Raw genomic sequence first — 14,038 nt, forward strand, 5'->3', positions numbered from 1 at the left:
AAAAGGTACTGTACAACATATACAAATGGACGGATACAAGAATATGTGATTCAAGATAATAAAGGAGACGTAACAATAGTGAACTAGGACTTTGACGTAGGAATTAGTAGGTCGTGGGAGAGGGATGTGGCTGTGACCAGAAGCTTGTGTGTGTGTGTGTGTGTGTGTGTGTGTGTAGTGTGTGTGTGTGTGTGTGTGTTGTGTGTGGCTAATTGTTTGGGAAGGTGAGAACGTTGTGGGTGGAGCAACAATGAACGTGCCCAAGGAAGACATGATGCGTATCAAGAATATTATGTTTCACGACACATGTCCCCTTACTGTATGTTGTAATGGTTTGCATAATGTTATAGATTACATAAATTCAGTTAATGAGGGAAGTTACATAACCCTATTTTAGATTCGAAATGCCTGAATCTCAATAGGAGAGAAACTATACGTTATGACCTTATGGGTTTATTTCCTCTGTTTCGTTAACGAGGAAGAAAAGGTCCAACTGACGATAAGTTATTCTCCGGGAAGACACGGGACCAGGGAAGGACGGTAGGGAAAACTTGTAACCGGATTAGAGGTGCCGTAAATAGAAACCTGGTTCTCAGGGGCGGAGGTAGGTGGACACTGACAGGGGAGGTGGTTGCTGGGGCTGGTCTGGGGGGAGGGAGGGAGGAAACACAGGTGACACACGACCCACGTCAGAGACCAGCCAGCCGAGAGCAGGGTTGTCTACTGAAGGTATTGCTTCCTTCCTTCTTGCCGACGTAGGGAAAGTTACGTTCACGATCGTAAATCATCGACTGGTTTCCTCTTGATTTTGTTTATTGTTTTGCCGTGTGTGACAACAGCTGACAGTTTATCCAGTTTTCTATGAGTTTATATGGAGGTATATACCCGCTTCCCATTGTCTCATGTAACAGGTTTTCTTTGTGTCCTAGAGCAGTGTGTATATGCTGTATGATCCATCATTTCTAGCATCTTATAAACTTCCATTAAGTTAACGGGAAGTTGTTCTTCTGTATAGAGGAGATTCGGCTCCCTCAGTCTGTCCTCACGCTATGTGTTTATTTCTGGCATTAGTCCTGTTGCCCTTCTCTGTACTTCATGAAATTCAACTGTGGAGCTGCCCCACACTGCCTGGAGCACTACCCTGTACCCCCACATGCCACCAGTGTTAGCTGCCCCACACTGCCTGGAGCACCTGTACCCCCACATGCCACCAGTGTTACGCCCCACTGGCAGCCTACCTTACCCCCACATGCACCAGTGTTAGCTGCCACACTGCCTGCACTATGTACCCCAGCCAGTGTTAGCTGCCCCACACTGCCTGGAACACCCGTACCCACATGCACCTAGTGAGCGAGAGCTGAGAGGCCAGACCGCCGTAGGGAACAAGACTCACATCACTCAGTACGGTCGCTGCTCAGGTCACATACTACTACACCGACCGTCTCGGCAGATGTCTGAACTTACTCTCCGTGAGCACGGCCGGGCGTGGTGTTTACACGTGGCTGCAACACGGTGGTTGAGATACACGACTTTAGGGAGACGTGGTTGAGGTGGACGTGGTTGGGGTGCACATGGTAGCGGTTCAGTAAGGTATCGTCTTCACATATAGATGGTTCTCATTAATGGCTTTAGAAGGTTGATTCAACAAAACATCAGATTTTCCTCAGCAAACACAAGCGCAGCACCTGTCCTCAGCTCACCCAGCCCCAGCACTAATCCTCAGCTCACCCAGCCCCAGTTCCCATCCTCAGCTCAGTCAACTTCACTATGTATCCTCAGCCTCCCGTTGGCCGCTCCTTTGAAAGGCCGATCTATCGAACTGTTTGTGTACACTGGGGTGGATCGCTGTCGTCTGCTACTTGACTGGCCTGGTACACAGATTACAGGGCCGGGGTCAGCACTCGCCAGGTGCAGGGAGAGGCGCCCTTGTGGACGTGGGAAAGAGTGTGTGGACGAGGGAGGGAGTGTGGGATAGTGGGAGAGGAGTGATATGTTAGTGTCGACGTAACAATGATAATGTAGGAGACCTCAGGGCAGGATTATCACCGCTCTGGACACAGGTACTCCTGACGTCACCGCCTGCAGAAGGTCTTGCCTATAATCTCAAATACGTGTGGGAGACGTAGACGGAATAAGACGACAGTTGTGCATGAAGACCATGGTTGGTCTAGATACAGAGGCCAGCCCTTCAAAGAGCAGGTCTTCTGATCCAGAGGTGAGTTCTGTACCTCGACCTGAACACCAGCATTATATATGAACGAGCCCAACATTTGAATATATATTTTCATGATATTAAACTGAACAACAGGTTAAATTTATCAATAATTGGATGAGTGGAATGAATTAAGAATTATGCTATCATTTCAAGGATGATAATTATACAGAACCGTAACATGCCAGTTATTCTTACAATAGTGGCATTGAATCAAGACACAAAGTGGCCCTGGATGAAGGTCACATGACGTAAGGGTCAAAACTAGAAACGAGGACCAGATGGCAGCCCCAGTGTGACCACAGGGCGGCGGTGTGGGCACGACGGGCAGCACTGGTGGACCTTGGTGTGACCCGCTGTGGGTGGAGGAGTTGGGTCACGTCTGGTAGACTCCTCTCTCTCTCCCTGTCTCTCTCTCTCTCTCTCTCTCTCCTCTCTCTCTCTCTCTCTCTCTCTCTCTCTCTCTCTCTCTCTCTCTCTCTCTCGTGATCAGTTGTCATCCACATCACTAGTGAGTGGAGGATGATGAACGCAATATCTGCAGTGGAGGAATCTTCCGTCCGGGTGGCCTGACTGATGGCTTCTCTGAAATGGTTTTCTGCTGCACCGGGCCCGAGCTACGAGTTTTCCAGGAACGCCAAATATGGATGATTTAATGGATTCCTGGAGCATGTTCCAGGGGCCTCACTCACATCTGCCAGGGCCCCACTTACATCCTGCTGAAGGTAATATCTGCCAAGGTTCCATCCATGTAATGCTGAAGGTCCTGCCCACGTCCCACTGAAAGAACCTTCCAGGGCCCTACCCACGTCCCAATGAATCTATACATGGCTGGAACCATTTGATAAGGAGAAAATCACTAATTACTGAGACATTATCATTGGTAATGAAAGAATGAAGATTCTCTACTGCTTTATGTTTCGAGGAATTAATTAGTAAAAGAAGAGTTGACTGCTGCATACGCTGCTGTACGGAGCTTGAGGCAATCCTTCGTGGAAGTCGACCACTGAAGGTGATGAAAATTTAGGTGAATATTGTCTATTGTGAACATATGTGTTGCGAGGGGAGGCCCTGGAGAAGGAGTCAGTGAGACTAGGCCAGCATACGCTATAGTTTATCCTGAACAATGTCTAGGAATGGAAATAGAGAGAGAGAGAGAGAGAGAGAGAGAGAGAGAGAGAGAGAGAGAGAGAGAGAGAGAGAGAGAGAGAGAGAGAGAGAGAGGAATGTGAACAAAAGTGTGAAGCCTTCGGAACTACTTGCAAAGAAAATAAAGAACATTTGATTTGGAAAATATTCATTGCAACTCCTAACAGGCATATTCTGGCGTCAGGCCAGCCTTGATGGCTTCATTTTTGAGTCGTGCCTCTATTCACGTCTCTCTTTACACTTTTCTTTCCTCAATATTTCACTATTCATCTATACATCTGTCTGTATGTCTGCCTCTCAGACTCATGACAGTCGACGAGGGCAAAGGATAGGAAGGGACAGAAATGTTCTCTCGTGCTTTCCTGTAATGTGACCTAACAGTTTACCCCAGCTTACTGTAACACATCCCCCTGGCTGCTTTATGTTGCTTATTTAGTTAACATGTTTACTACTTTCATCTGATGGTCTTATAATTCTAAAATGTCAATAATCTTATGAGGTTCTTATTGTTCGGGAGAGGCCCTCTCTATTCATTCATTTTGTCAGTATAGATGAAAAACGAGACTAAGGAAGGTCTGGTTGGAGTCAGCTGTGGCCAGGTAACTGTTCACATGACTCGATGTCTTCAGTATTCAGATGTAGTGTAGACACCTTTCTGAATCGACCTGATACACGAGATGGAGATCGCTCGTCACGTAATCTCCTCAAGAGCGAGACAATCTATGTTGGTCTTCGTTTAAGGTTTAGTGTGATCAGTTCACTGGACAGGTCGACCACAGACCTGGGTGACCTGGTCGGCTGGCTCCGGGTTACGCTAGGACTGGCCACGTCTACTGGTAGACTCTGGGGACGTCGCTGGTTAGAACCCAGGTTTGGTAAAGACCGCTGACCACAGTGTGACCCTCACGGAGGTCAGATGGACACAAGCCGTCCGGGATGGTGCTGTACACTCCGTATACGAGCGAACGTGTGCCTTATAAAGGATTTTGCAGACTAAACTGAGGACAACATGGTATATGAGTCTTAAATCACATGATTTCCTTGTCTTACGTGCTGAGCTGTACATATGGCTCTCGACATTCATCAGAAAGATTAATTTCATTGGTAATGAACCACAGGATTACTGCTATGTCTCCCGACCGTCCACTGACCGGCTCCCTGGCCTCACGGGTCTCGCCTTCCTCCTTAATGATCAACGAATACAGTCTGACCCGGGGCGTTGTTCCCTCCAGCAGATGATTGAGGACCGGCATGAAGGAGACCATCTTGCTCTCACAAGAGGTTCTGATGTAATGAGTATAACCTCAGGACCACGGGACGCAGGTGAGTCAAGCTCACATTAAAGGATCCAGTACACTATCCTGAGGCACATTACCTCCCTCTCACTCTGAACTCTGCTCTCATAAGGTTCCAGTCTTGTGAAGAGTTCTTGCTCTACTTCGACACGGAGGAGGAGTTTACTTTGACCCAAGGGATTTGATAATGTTGTCTTGGTGTCTGAGGGCCGGCAGGTGTCAGGTTAACATCAGCTGTCATGTGCCATCTTCCCTGAAACCAAATTTCTTTCACTCGGTAGACTGGGGTCACGTGTCCGGGCTGTTGTCGCCGTGACCTGACCTGGTGGCCAGGTCAGGATGATTCTTGTGTAAATCCGCCAGTATGGTTCTCGCCGGGCGTCCCCTGGGGCTGAGGCATCCCTGGTCATGAAAGTCGTAAGCCAGGCAGACGAGGCCCACCTGAGATGTGGGCAGGACAGTTAGTGGAGACGAGTAAAGAATTTATGTATCTTAGAAATACTGAAATGGATCAAGTTCACGCCGCCACTGAGGGCTGTATAGATCACAATAAACTGGGGTCACTGGCGTTGATGTAGAGACGAAGGAATATGATTCTAAGATGACGTGGAAGCTGTGTACAGAGCGAGCACCCCCTGCAGCCCTGCCCGCTCCTGCCTCGTCAGGTCGAGGAAACATCCGATGACCATGGCGGATTTCTGCGGGCTCTCATGGTTGACAGTGTTCTGCTGGGCAATGTGCGAGAGACAAGAATTCATGGCTGGTGGAGAAGTGGCTGGGCCAACCAGCCTTTGTGGTCTTACGTGGGAAGGAAAAGAACCTCCTCACCAGACCCGAGACAGAGGCGAGGCGGCAGGTGGCCCTGTGCGGTGGTGCGGTCCCTCTTGTTGGTATAGTGTTGGGAATGTATCACCAGGTGATCCTGTCTCCCCCTCCCAGATCTTCTCCCCTGCATGACGCTGATGGCTCTCGTGACGGTGTGGTATTTTTGGTTGTCATGTTTGGTGTGATGGCTGGCCAGACCATCGAATGTCATCCGCACTGGAGGCACCACGGGACCGCATCCATGTGGCTGTGTCCGTTGACCTGGCCCAGGGCTTCTTCCAGGAGCCCCTCCTCCTTCCAGGCATAGTTCCAGGAGTTCCTGGCCTTTCTTCTCCATGTCTGTTGTTGTCAGCGGAAAGCTCTGCCATGCACCAGTGTTGTTGACAACAGTGCAGGGGGTTGTGTGGGCGGTGGGTGTAGTGTGGGTTGTGTTGTGGGTGTGGAGTATAGTTGGTGGCTGTATGAATATATATACATTAACACTTAGCTAGGTTCACCTCAGTGAGAGGGCCAGGGTTCACATCATACATTTAGAGAGGAGACTTGGGTTCACACTGAGTGTGTTTAGTCTTAGGCTGAAAGGAACAGCGAGGAGGAGGAGGAGGAGGAGTGACCATCACTCCCAGGCTGGCCATCATAACGAGCCGCCAGTGTGGCTGTGGTCAGCCAGTCTGCGGCTCAGTATATTTAGCGTGAGTGATGTGTTTACAAGACCACCAGCTTACTCTGGTTACTATTAATACCAATATCTGCTGGACTGATTGCTTCACCGGGGGAGGGGGGGGGGGCGAGTGTACAACGCCTCACGTCAGGCGTAATTCATCAATACATTACGATAAATCAGTTAATAAAAACATACATTTACCGAAGGCTGATGATATTATCTACACACGCAAATAGATTGATAGAATGATAGATTATCATGAAGTAATGAACCTTATCTTTCACTATGGCTTAGATATAAACAAGATAGCCAGTTGTTATGGCGTACCAATTTGGCCGGGTAGTTAACTCGTTACCTCGTATGTATGTACTTGACTAATCGCCCAAAACTGGTTTTTGTGTTCATGTGGACAGCAGAACATATAACTTCAACTACTTAACAAAAGATCTTCATTAGAACTTTACTTCTCGTGTGTTATGCATGAGTCACATACGTTCATATGGTGACACATGCAGGAGCTGGGAGGTGTGTGGGGTGTGAGGCAGGGGAGCAAGTCAGGTCCAGTACTGAAGGTGAGGATCTGATGGTGAGTGATGACGGCAGCAGTGCCCTCCCTCCCTGCCTGGCCTGGTGCACGGGTGTCTTACCCACAGTGGGCCGGGGGGGGGAGCGCCGCCCACCACGATGAACACTCCAACTTTAACCCTCCGTACCTGAGGCAGCAGCAGCACGTCCACACCTCCTCATCATGCACACACACACACACACACACACACACATATATATATATATATATATATATATATATATATATATACACACACGTAGGCTGTTCCCTTTTATGGATGGAGCCTCCACGTCAACCTTCATTACCCGAGGCCCCAGCACGTGTGAGAGTGCAGTAATGTGTGGTGGGGAATGTAGCACATCATCCCTCGTACGCTGTCTTGCTGCTCAGTAGAGGTAAACAAACATTATGGCGTAACACAGCCTCACCAGTGAACACAAAACACCGTTCCGATGGCTCACACACCAGCACTTATGGTCACACATGATAACTACCTACCATTATGTTATAGGTCATGTTATCATGTTAACCTTGAGAGTGGAGGCTGGAGCCGCCAGCATCAGTCCCCTACAGTACTCCCTCACCACCAGGACATAACAACCTGGTGTATCACATACTTACGTAAACTAGGCTTTCTTTAATCCTCAAGCCTCTGTTTACTTCATGACGAAAAGAGGATCTGACTCACTCCCATGATTCTTACTTTATCCAGTTGAGTAGAAATGACGAGTCAAGTGTGTGGCTCTTAGTAACCAGGGGCGTGAATATTGTTCCCAACAACCAGTCATTTAATATTTACTGGCATGCATACTTTAAATATCCCTTCATTCTTATTGTCCAACTTATGGAAAATATATTATTTGAAACTGCTGTTATTCGACACTTAATATAAATTAATATCAGTTTTCAAACTACATCAGCAATTTCTTAATTGTTCACTGTACCTGAGAGAGTTAGACTGAGAGAGGGTAAGAGATGGTGATATTATATGGTTCCTGCTACCGTGATGGTCGTGGCCCAGCCATCGTACCCGAGGTATTAAGTTACCGTGTAGAGTCTGGCGGCCAGACTGGCGGCCTTAATGATACGTCGACTCACTCACGAGGATGTAAACCCTAACGATGGATGAAGCTTTATGATGGGTTATGAAATATGAAAGGATATCTTAAACTGATGCTTTATATACATAGTTATTCATCCCAGGTAGTAATTTTAGAACATAATCCGTGGATAATCACGGGGACAGTCCTCACTATGCAGGCTGACTGCTACATGTCCGCAGGCATAATCGTAAACAAATGTCTCAAAATGTGACGTGAGATTGAGAGACAAGCAGTAAGATCATAACATAAGAACAAAAACATGTAGGAAATGACTAAATTAATTTTTCTTAGTTTGAGACGACATAACTCGAGGCTGGAACGGTATCTCGCTATAAATCAACTGATTTTCCCCATGCATAAGCCCAGTATACCATCACTTTGTGCTATTTTGAAACTGATTTAGGGAGGCGTCCTGGCTGGCACGACCGTTCGCTTCTATACAATATCCATATCAACGTTTATTGCGCATGCGTTTACTGGTCACGTGACAAACAGCGACCATTACCATATATATATATATATATATATATATATATATATATATATATATATATATATATATATATATATATATATATTATCCCTGGGGATAAGGGAGAAAGAATACTTCCCACGTATTCCCTGCGTGTCGTAGAAGGCGACCAAAAGGGGAGGGAGCGGAGGGCTGGAAATCCTCCCCTCTTTTTTTTTTTTTCTAATTTTCCAAAAGAAGGAACAGAGAAGGTGGCCAGGTGAGGATATTCCCTCAAAGGCCCAGTCCTCTGTTCTTAACGCTACCTCGCTAATGCGAGAAATTGCGAATAGTATGAAAGAAAGATATGTATATATATATATATATATATATATATATATATATATATATATATATATATATATATATATATATATATATATATTTTTTTTTTCCAAAAGAAGGAACAGAGAAGAGGGCCAGGTGAGGATATTCCCTCAAAGGCCCAGTCCTCTGTTCTTAACGCTACCTCGCTATCGCGGGAAATGGCGAATAGTATGAAAAAAAAAAAAAAAAATATATATATATATATATATATATATATATATATATATATATATATATATATATATATATATATATGATCATTCTGAAAGATAATCATTAACACTGCAAATAGACGTGAAGGACTGCTGAAAATGTGTATAAACAGTTTAGGAAGATATGAAGCTTCTGTATTGGAAATAAAACTGCTTAGTACCAACTGACATCATTTCTCTTAAGCCTAATTTTTGTATTCGATTGTGTAGCTTAGCCGACACCTGAGTGTCGGTGTGTCCGTCTGTCTGTGGTCAGGAATTATACCCTGAAATATTATAACGAACATAACTTGAAAACTGTTCTTCACGTGTTCCTGAAAGTTTAAACGATGGTTCATTAACATGTGACGAATTGTATGGCATAAGACTTCGCATCAGTAGCTCGGAGTATGCCTGAGTCAGGCGGCTATGATAAAGGATAAACCGGAACTTAACCTGATATAATATGAAGAATAGTTCACCCTTGTCATGGCAATATAATGTTTTTAATATTTTCTAAACGATCATTGCAGCTGTTCTTACTTCACTCACTAGAAGTATACGACACAAGAGCTCCGTGCAACATGAATTGAATTAGTCTTCGGCCATATGTACATGTTATAGAGAGAGCAGTACATGTACGCTGGTAAGGCTACAGTACGTTACACAAGGTAATGTTACAAGCAAACTTGCATTTGACAGTCATGATCATGTAGTCTGCAGTAACAAATAATGAGTGCCATGAATCGTAGGCTGGAGAAAAGATGTGGAATTGACTTGCAATGTATTTCTACCTCTGTGACACGTACACTCACCCAGACAAGCTAGTGAGGGTCAGTGTGTGTGTGGGCCGGTGCAGTCCCCACCCTCTCTGGACGGCGAGTCTACAAAGACGTGACAACGCACATTCATGGCAGAACTGTGACATTGATGTAATAAAGTAAGAAAGAATGATCATTGTCAGTCATGTGATATCGGTTGTCATAAACAGTTACACACACATGGACACACCCACACACTCTTGTGAGTGACCCAAGAAGTTTCACGAATGATTGTAGACTTGCCAGCCTGCTGTACACCACCTGCCTGTGTACACATGATGAACATCAATCAAAATGACTTCGTCTTGATACATCATTGTATGAAAATACGTTAAGAAATAGTCATCTAAATTCATTACCAAGGTCAGTGGAGATCTTATTGCCACCTAGAGCGTAACTACTTACATACAGCTCTGTCCGGTCGTTTGACGAGGAGGGGACTTGTGTGAGGTGGTTGGGCCTACCCTCCCGCCAGGACACTGTCAGTTGGGTTTGTCGTAATGTTATTGGAGGAAGTGTGTTGTGCTGGGGCGTGTCTCCTTGTAATTCACGCTCAGTGGGTTTACTTATATATATAGTGGTGTCTGCCCTCAGTGTGCTAGTGTTGTGTTATACCCAAATTATTTTGTCTATTTACGTCCTGGATGAATTACGTCAAAGATACGAAACAGAGAGTCATTATAAACGGTTTGAAGATAAAAAGATGTAAGCGAGGAAACCTGGAAATATGTAACCAGGAAGTAAATATGACCAGGTTGTGACAGCAGATCAACAACAGTGGTGAACCACGGCCGCCTGCTTAGCGGGTCAACATTGTGATGGCAGGTAAGATGTTTGATGACGTTAATGTTGTGATGTGTGATGGTAGGAGAACACGATGGTGTTACCCTGTGTGGTACGTTCCTCAGTCAAGTACTCTGAGGGGAACAGTGCCTGGGGGGGGGGGCGATTGAGATGATAGAGGACGTAGAGAAGAATGGTGGACCGGGAGATGGTAGTAAGGGAAAACTTAATATCAAATGAGAGACAAGCAGGTACAGAAGTGGGAATTAGAGAGAGTCGGGTCATGATACGTAATACCAGTCAGGTTATCAATGATGTAGAGGTTGTTGTAAGGCAGTGTTGTAGTGATGAATCCTGAAGTACATCTACCATGACGGGAGACACCACACATAATGACGGACGATGTGTGTGTGTGTGGTGCATACATGGACAGCGACACTTGTTGATATGGACGATGTTCTGAGCAATGACTGGTGGTGGACTCACCCTTTCCACTTACACCTCAACCCTCACACACACACACACACACACACACACACGAGCACACGGGCTCCAGTGCTGGGCCTCGGGGCTCAGGAGAGGATGAAGCACACATAAATGTCAGTAAATTCCATAACACGAGAGAAATTCCAGATGAGAAGATGAAATGTCACACAGCTATTAAACTTGAACTGAATGGATGTATGAGTAAGGGGGATGGAGGAGAGGAGGAGGAGGGAGTAGTAAGAAGGATGGAGGGAAGAGGGAGTAAGGAGGATGGACATGGTGGTGATGGATGGAGTGAGGGAGGGAGTCGGTAACCCGCTAGTAGCGGACACCATCCCAGCCAATGATCAATAACACTGGTTGCCAACTGAACCAGCTGACGTGTGTGTGTGTGTGTGTGTGTGTGTGTGTGTGTGTGTGATGCATTACCTCGTCATATCATCGTCGTTGTGTTCACGGAGGAGGACGTGTCACCTGTGTTGGTCTTCATGTCTTTCCCTTGCATCATTCTTAACCTTATCACTGCACTCCTCTCCTCTTGTCATGGCTTCCCCCATTCGTCCACTTCTCTGGTGCTAAACTTACACATTCTCTCGTCTTTATTGACTCTAGCTTATTTTTTCCTAAGCAGTTGAAGATTTTCTTCAAGATTTAGATATTGGGTTAATACGAAGCTCAGTAATTGTGGTGATGACAATGGAAGTTTGTGATGATGTGTTATCTTGATACTGTGTTTATATTATGGCTGTTGGTTCCTTCCTGTAGCCCCAGTTCAGGTCTCTTAATCATCTACCATGCCTGGTCCAACTCGCCAGCATCTGTCTTCATTAACGCCGTAAATCAAACTGGTGACGTAAACTCTAATTTGGATGTGATATGCGAGGTGACCACTTAAACATCCCGTCCAAGTACGTGATGACAGTGTTGACACTAGTGGGGATGTCTGTCCTTGTGGCAACGTCTCTGATGTTGTGTTATGATAACAGGTCATGAGTCGTGGCGACCACTCGTCCCCCCACTCACTCACCCCTCCAGATTCTGTTCTAAACATGGAGGTCATAATCAAGTATAGTTGTGTTACTTCCCATCTTCTTTACTTATCTTAGGATTACTTTACATGAATCTCGTCTGCCACATGATAGACTGTTGTAACCTTGAGTACACGTTCATATGTCTGACGTCATCCACACAACATCCTTATCTCCGGCCTTCTCTAGCTCAGGTCCTGAGTCATGGCTCCTACCTGCCCATGCCCTCAGGTTTAGTTAGGTCCTGAGCCGTGACCCTACCCATCTCTCAGGTCCCCAGCGCGGCCCAGCGTCCGCCACACTAACATTCAACAAGACGGTCATCATCGCCCACCAAACTCGTCTGCCATTCACGTTTTCTTCCCCCCGTCTTCCGTCTGTGTGGTATGGTCCGTGGATCACAAGTACTCAGTGTCAGCCCGTGATATTTACATTTTTACATTTGTCCGCACCTCCCGTTTTCTTCCACCTTACACACACACACACACACACACACACACACCGCGCGCACACACACAACCACACAACCCTAAACCATGTTCAAGAGATGGGGGGTCCCCGCGAGTGCAGAACTCACTCCCCGCCCGGTACAGATAAACAATGTTAAGCTCTTTGGAAAATCTACGATATACCTCCATCATCCTACCTAACCCTCCTTCTTCCTCTCTCTCTCTCTCTCTCTCTCTCTCTCTCTCTCTCTCTCTCTCTCTCTCTCTCTCTCTCTCTCTCTCTCTCTCTCTCTCTCTCTCTCTCATATAATGAGACGTGCCTGTCACCAGTAACACATACATACCAGTGTCAGTGTCCCCATCACTCACACTTCTCATTAATATCACACGTTCCGAAAATTAAGCCTATCACTCACACACTGATAGTGCAGGTCGGTCCTTGTGTTATGACTTAGAAAGACTTTTCAGGCAAAAGTTAACCTAACTTAACCTAGATTATCCTAGCCTAACCTAATCTAGCTTAACCTAACCTAGCCTAGCTTATCCTAACCAAACCTAACAACTTAGATAAACCTAACCCAACCTAACTTATTCTAACTAACCTAGCTTTACCTAACACAGCCTAATTAACCTTGCTTAACCTGATATACCTAACCTAACCTAACGTAGCTTAACCTAACCTAACGTAGCTTAATCTAACATAACCAAACCTGAGTCTGCCTCAGGATCTGGGTGATGGGCTGAGCCTGCCTGAGGGCCAGGATGGTGGGCTAGGCCTGCCAGGATGGTGGGCTGAGCCTGCCTGAGGGCTAGGATGGTGGGCTGGGCCTGCTTGAGGCCTGGATGATGGGCTGGGCCTGCCTGAGGGCCAGGATAGTAGGCTAGGCCTGCCTGAGGGCCATGATGGTGGGCTGGGCCTACCTGAGGGCCAGGATGGTGGACTGGGCCTGCTTGAGGGCCTGGATGATGGGCTGGGCTTGCCTGAGGGCCAGGATGGTGGGCTGGGCCTGCCTGAGGACCTGGATGATGGGCTGGGCCTGCCTGAGGGTCGTTAACAGCCGTTTTCCATATGGCATACTTGTTTATCATGCCGGATACATGTTAATTCATTACCTCACATTCTCATCTTAACTCAATAAATACAGCTTAATTAGATCTTGATAATTAGCGCTAATGAAGCAGCCGAGGTGTTGTCAACGGCTGGGTCGAAAGTAAACACGTAATTACCATGTGTGTGTTGGTCATTGGTGATCTGTCGAGTGTAGGTACACCTAGATATGACCCTACTTGTAGTGGTTAGATCTAGATATTACCCTACTTATAATAGTTAGATCTAGATATTAACCTACTTATAATAGTTAGATCTAGATATTAACCTACTTATAATAGTTAGATCTAGATATTACCCTACTTATAATAGTTAGATCTAGATATTAACCTACTTATAATAGTTAGATCTAGATATTAACCTACTTATAATAGTTAGATCTAGATATTAACCTACTTATAATACTTAGATCTAGATATTAACCTACTTATAATAGATCTAGATATTAACCTACTTATAATAGTTAGATCTAGATATTAACGTACTTATAATAGTTAGATCTAGATATTACTCTTCAC

This window comes from Panulirus ornatus, chromosome 17 (assembly GCF_036320965.1).
Source record: "Panulirus ornatus isolate Po-2019 chromosome 17, ASM3632096v1, whole genome shotgun sequence".
Classification (NCBI taxonomy): Eukaryota; Metazoa; Arthropoda; class Malacostraca; order Decapoda; family Palinuridae; genus Panulirus; species Panulirus ornatus.